The sequence below is a fragment of the Galeopterus variegatus genome, unplaced genomic scaffold (assembly GCF_000696425.1).
Source record: "Galeopterus variegatus unplaced genomic scaffold, G_variegatus-3.0.2 Scaffold1562, whole genome shotgun sequence".
Taxonomy (NCBI): domain Eukaryota; kingdom Metazoa; phylum Chordata; class Mammalia; order Dermoptera; family Cynocephalidae; genus Galeopterus; species Galeopterus variegatus.
Genome location: NW_007727673.1, coordinates 367,833 through 374,764, shown reverse-complemented (window position 1 = coordinate 374,764; position 6,932 = coordinate 367,833). Strand labels below are relative to the sequence as shown.

General features: G+C 39.4%; 1 long non-coding RNA gene across 1 annotated transcript; it reads left to right on the top strand.

Moving 5' to 3' along the window:
• Nucleotides 1-5,048: 5,048 nt before the first annotated feature.
• Nucleotides 5,049-6,338, top strand: LOC103594465. The gene is made up of 2 exons (XR_550855.1): nucleotides 5,049-5,235; nucleotides 5,277-6,338. It is a non-coding gene; the product is annotated as an uncharacterized LOC103594465 (long non-coding RNA).
• The last annotated feature ends 594 nt before the right edge of the window (nucleotides 6,339-6,932 follow it).

The window sequence follows — 6,932 nt, the reverse complement described above, 5'->3', positions numbered from 1 at the left end:
ATCTGTTGGGCTGGCAACGTCACTTTCCTCCCACCCCTGTGGCTTTCTCTCTAAAAGCTTCATGCGTCTCCAAAACAGCCAGGGAATGGGAACCAATGTGTTTTGGGACCTCTTGTTCAGACTGACCCAATCTTGGCCTCCTGAAGGATTTTTATGACTTTCTCTTTTTTTTTTTTCTGGTCACTGACTTAAAAGCAGAGTGAGAATATTAACATTTTTGTTTTACTCCAACTCTCTCTTACAATGAAGAGGCTAATATAGTTGATCTTAGTTTATTCCTCCATTAACTTCTGTGATTAATTTTTTATTCTTTTCTAAGTTTGCCCAATTAACAAAGGGGCACAGGATACCCTGGAGAGGCAGGGCGTGTGTAGTGGGGGTGGACCCTTGGGGGAGATATTTAGGAATTCTCTCTATGTTTTAGATCATTTACAAACTCAGGTGCCTGCAGGGTCAAGCAAGAAACATGAATGAGTGACAAGGACCACCAGAAACATGTTGCTTCCAAGCTTGACTTTCATTTTTCCTTTTTTTGATAAAGATAGAACATACAATGGATACAATAAATACTTCTTATACTATACTAAATATGACAGCACATATGTATTGATGATACAAGTCAGCTGAGGCCCAGTCTCAGCTTGAGTTTGAGTTGGGGATATAATCCAGGATGGCACATCTAGTCCGTGGGGCCAGCTGCTATCTAGATATTGCCAGATGTCGTGGGTGCAGTATTGCCAGATAGTATAATTTTTTTCCCCTAGCCTCAAATCCAGATTTTTATATGAAATTTTACAATTTTAAAATATCAGCAACTATTCTTTTTAAACACCATGCAGGCTAAAGGGGCCAAACAGATGTGTCATGGGTGGCCAGTTTGCAACCTCTGATCTAAGGCCACACCTTGTCCTTTCAGTCTCAAGACTCCCTCTCTGGCACCATTTCTCCCTCCATAGAGCCAGATCCATAGGGCCTCTCAGAGCTGTGAGCAGCTGGTCCCAGCTTTGGAGCGCTGTCAGGGGAAATGGGGCAGGTGCCAAAGAGTTGGTCCCACCAGCAGCTGCTTTGTGGAGCAGGGGTCCAATGACAAGAGGGTGGGCTCAAATCAGGCTGCCTGGTTTGTCCACTGCCCTGTCACACCACGACAACTTCCTGACCCATGGACCAGCCCTGAGTTCTGGGCTCATTTAAAGCCTGGAATAGCAATAAATCTTTTTAACTTGCTGAGAATCCCTCCTTTGTCTTGGCTGCATATTTCATTGATTGCATTTTGGGATTTCACAAGCTCATTTGCAGTGGGCTGTTACTGTTGGAAGGATTTGCTGCAGCGGTGCAGATGAACTGAGGAGATTCTGGAGACTAGCTCTTCTGGCTCTGTCTTCTGAGCTGCTTATCTCTTTTTTTCATTCTGCTCAATCACCATCCAGCTGCCTTGGTTTGCTATTTTGCATTCCCCTCACATCATAATCTCCATAGCCTTTTTTCCCTCCATTGGATCTTTCAGCCTTATCCTCATGGTTGTTTTTTAGTTCACATTCTTGAATGGAATCTCATTAGTTCAGTTAATCTTTTTATGCCTGCCATGCTCATGGGTCAAATGTTCCTTGAGATCTCTTGGGGTAGAGAGGTGAGAATTTAAAGGTGGCATCTCAAGTCACAGGGCAAAGTAGACTTTTTAATAAATGGTGCTGAGTCAACTGGAAAACCATTTGGAAAAAGTTGAAATTAGATCCATACTTCACACTATATGCAAGAATGAACTCCAAATGGATCCAGGATCTAAATGTAAGAAAGTGAAACCATACAAATACTAAAAGAAAACATGGCTGAAAAACCCAGAGGCAATAAAAGATTAATTTGATTACATAAAGAGAAAAAAAGTGTGGCACAAAACAAAGTCAAAAGACTGGGAGAAAATATTTGCAGCATATATGACAGATGAATGGTTAGTATTCCTACTATATAAGAAATTAAAAATTAAGGGACAGTAAAGAGAAAAAAAGTGTAGCACAAAACATAAAGTCAAAAGACTGGGAGAAAATATTTGCGGCATATATGACAGATGAATGGTTAGTATTCCTACTATATAAGAAATTAAAAATTAAGGGACAAAGGACCAAACTCCTGATAGAAAAATTGGGAAAATACATTCACATAAAGATATAAAAAATAGACATTAAACATGAGAAAATGTTCAAACTCATGATTAGTGAAATGCAAATTGAAATAATATTGAAATACCATTTCTCATTCTCAGACTGATGAAGATAAAGTACAACACATTCTTTTAGGTGAGGCTGTAGGGGGACGGGCGCTCTCATACACTGCCGGGAGGAATACAGACTGATAGGAGGGGTCTTCAGAGTTGGTATCTTTTTAATTTTATTTTTCCACGAACTTTTTGAAGAACCCTCATATAACCCTTCCAGAGGGGAATTTATCAGTACTTAAATCTACAAAAGCACTTACCCTTTGGCCCAACTGTTCCATTTCTGGGAAGTTCCTTTGAGGATACACCTCCAGCAGCACCAAAATACATACGCACACGGTTATTCACTGCAGCATTATGACAGCAAATGCTGGAAACTATGTAAACTTCCAAATACAAGAATAGCTAAATAAACTTGCATGTCCATGTGATGGAGTACTATTTAGTTGTAAAAAAGAAAGATCTCTGGATTGATGTGGACTTATTTTCAGGGTATTGTTAAGTGCAAAAAGCAAAGTATAATGTGCTACTTTTCATAGAAGAAGGAAGGGGATATAAGAAAAGATATGTCCTGTTCATTTGTGCAAAATTAGGAAAGATTAGCGAGAAACAAACGAGATTAGTTATCTACGGAAGGTGGAGGGGATAGAGTGCAAAGAAGGGAGAAATGATAAAGTATAAAGGATTGAAGGGGTGGGACAGTTTTAACTATTTTTTTTGTGTGTGTGTAGTTGTGCCTCTTAGAACCATAGTAGTGTTTCTCATACCCAAAAATATTTAAAATCAACTAGGATATGAGGAGAATTCAAAACAAAATACAAACAGTAGCAAATGAACTATGTTAAAAATACAACCACACTGAAGAGGGTGGGGGAGAAAAATACCTAAGTTACAGTATTTTGATGGGATACTGTCAAGCTAAAGACAAAAGGACTGTACACAAATACTGTAGTCTAGTAAGTCAGTTTTTCACAAGAGTAGGGGTTAGCAATTCACAAAGTATTTTAGTGTGTTTATTAGGATTGAGAAAATAAATATATTGTGGATAATGAGAGCATGGAGGGTATATCGAAAGGACCCAAACGAAGTTGTAAGAACTCTGTGGCCAATTCATGGGCAGTTTGAGCAACAAAATATATAATGACAGTAATGGGTTATAATAATCCATTGAATAAAATACACAACAGAATCCCATACACAAGAGAATCTCAATTAAGTGTTGAAGGAATGATAGAAATAGAAAAAAGTCACCATTAGGCAAACACCATAGGAATAATTGCATACAAGAAACATCTATGGATGCTAAAGTAGTGGATAAAAGTATGATAAGAAACAGGATTTTGCGTGGCTTTAAGATCTGTTCACAAGATACTAATTACAAAGGGAAAAATAGCAACTTTATAGTGCAGAAACCTGGCAGTCAACACCTTAACCGAGTGATCAAGTTAACCTCACCAGTAATAAGACATAGTGACATCATGTACCTCCCCATGTCATGCACTGAGAAAGACAATGTCACTTTTGTGGCGTTCTTATCAGAAATGTATAATTTCAATGTAATTGTGAGAAAAGATCAGACAAGCCCAAACTAAGAGACACTCTACACGATAACAGGCCAGTACACTTCAAAAGTGTCAGTGCCGTAAACAAATAAGAAAAGACAGAAAAAGTCACAGACTGAACTGTGACTTGTTTAACTCAAGTGAATACAATGACTAAATGCATTGTGAGATCCTGGTTTGGATGCTGGGTTAGAAAAAGAATGAGAAATAGGATTTTGCCGATGTTAATTACTTGTTTTGATAATTGTACTTTATGTAAGATGTTCATATTAGTGAAAGATAAGTGAAGGGTACGTGGAAACTCTATTATTTTTGCCACCCTTTGTAAGTCTAAAGTTTCTCAAGATAAAAAGTTGTAAAAACATATTGCTAAAGTTCCATTTTGAGGAAAAAAAAAAAGCACTTGATTCTGCTGTCATGTAATGTCAGTACAGGAAGGGAGATAAACATTTATGCAAATACATGTTACAACTACAAAATATATTACAAATAGAAGTTTCTGCAGAGTCTGAGTCAGTGGGTGAGTTCAGAGTAGATTTTCCTGAGGAAGTGATGGCTGAGATCTGAGAAATGAGGAGGAATTACGTTGGGGAAGAGAGGGGAAGAGAGTTCCGAATGGAGGGAACAGCGTGGGCGGTGGCCCTGCAACAAGGGGAACTGAGATTTTCCTGAGGAAGTGACGGCTGAGATCTGAGAAATGAGGAATTACGTAGGGGAAGAGAGTTCCGAATGGAGGGAACAGCGTGGGCGGTGGCCCTGCAACAAGGGGAACTTGGTGCTTTGGAGGAACTGGATAAAAGAGGGTGTGTCTGGAAGGAAAAGGTGCTATTGGTGCAAGAAGAGGCTGGAGAGGTGGGGAGCCTGTGGCTCATCTCTCTGACCAGCAAGTCCACCTTCCTAAGTTTGAGCCCACCTGAGAAATTTCTCTTGACTCATACCTCCACAGCAATTTCACTTCCAACTGGGGTATACCAGGGAGAGCGTCCGCCTTTTTTTTTTTTACTTTTGAATTCAGATCAGGGAAACTGCTTAAAGGCCTCCTGTGTGGGTTTGAGTCAGGCACAGCCAGGACATGGTTTGCCAACGACAAATCTTATAGATCCTTGGAGAGTTGCCTGTCAGTTTCTTTCCCAAGGGCAGGTGGCTTACAAACCACTGCACTCATGTTACCAAAGTCCACTTGGTAGCCAGCTTTTAATGACTCATTTTCACTGGGGTGACTTCCCCAGGCCCTGCCCCCTTCAGGCTTATGTTGTTTAGCAATCTTTTGTGTTCCCTGGCAATCTCAAGTCTCCCATTCCTTTTTCTTTCTTTCGGAGGCCTTGTTGAAAATCCAATTCAGCCTCTTCTCAAACTGATTTTACATATCATTTTCCTCTATGCCCCAACCCTAGTCCAGCTCAATCATATGAAGATAGATCGTATTAGTCCAGTATAGGAGTGCAAAGGGAAATAATTCTGAAGGTCTGTCCAGTATAGAAGTGCAAAGGGAAATAATTCTGAAGGTCCCAAGGGACAGGAACACCCCAGATCCTCTGCATCCTCCCAGATATCTTTATTTTAACTACCAGGTCGCAGTTTTTGCCATAGAAGCACGTGGCAGCAGAGAATTTATCCTAGGTTGCCACAACTGGAATGACCAGTTTGGGTCCTGTCAGTGATCTCAAATTGCTGACTGCAATCAGAAAGTGTTTTCTGTACCAGTTACATGGTAGCCTGAGTTTCCTTATCTTGTAGCTTACCTCCCTTATTTGCTTTTGCATGTTGCTTTATTCTGCATTAAACCTTACAGCCAGGGTTGTCTGATGATCCTTCAATGTCATGAGAAACAGAAATTCTTGCATTCCTTTTTGCAGAGGTTCTTTTGCAACAGAGGGTCTAGTAACTTCATGGGGTTTGTGATTGCTCCTGATATTGCATGCAAAATTTAGCATGTATGCATATATGTGAATTTTATGGAAGGAGGAGCCATATCTTTCATTAGAATCTTAATGAAGTGTATGAACTCTGCCTGCACCCCCTGACCCCCACCGCCCAAGTCATAAACCACTGACTCATCTCCATTTCAATGCTCCGTATTCTATAGTAAAGCTTCCATGTGTTCCTCAAAGCCTCACCTTCCCTACCAGGGATTCTCAAATGGGAGGGAAAAAAAAAAAAAGAGAGAGGGAGAGGAAAAAAGAAAAGCCTCACCTTCTTCAAGTTCATCGTCTTGGTCCCAAAAGAACAAAGAGTTTGTTATGAGCTTATAGTTTTCCAGTGATAGGATGCTCGGATGCTCCTCTCCACCTCTCTTTCCTTTGTGATGCTGTAGCTACCCCACCTCTCCTTTGAGAGGTTGTTGTTTGACATCTGACCATTGGTAAATAAATGATACATTACAGAAGGGGAACTCTGCTAACTCCAGCTCGAATTTCTGTCATTGAAGCCATAATATCAATCATGGAAATGAAAGGTAAGCTTGAAAAGTGATGTTCTCTGTAAGTACGCATCATACTGTAGATTTATGCTTTACATACTTTCCCGCATGGGTGTTACAGTTCACAATAAAAAAATTTTTAAAGTGCTATTTCTGTTAGAGTGAAACAAATCATTGATAACTTCCCCCTCAATAATGTTTCTTTAGTTATGAAATCAATACATCATTGTTAAACAAGGCAACAACACAGGCAAGCAAAAAAACAAAGCATAAAATTTCACTCCTAATTCAGCCCACTCAGAGGAAATTCCTATGACATTTTGTGTTCTGTATATTCTTCAAAATTACTTGACTATATGCATGTGATGGATTTTTCATGAAAACTAAAATGGAACCATTTCACATTCTATTTTTAACAGCTTTATTGAGAGAGGAAATTCCTATGACATTTTGTGTTCTGTATATTCTTCAAAATTACTTGACTATATGCACGTGACGGATTTTTCATAAAAACTAAAATGGAACGGTTTCACATTCTATTTTTAACAGCTTTATTGAGGTATAATTTATACCTCAATTTCTTTTATATGCTGATATATAATAAGCTGCATATAGTCCAAGTGTCCAATTTGGTGTACATCTGTACAATCCTGTAACATTATCTTCACAATTGAGACAGTGAACACGTTCTCCATCACTTCCAAATGTTTCCCATGCTCCTCTCACCCTCAAGCAACCCCTG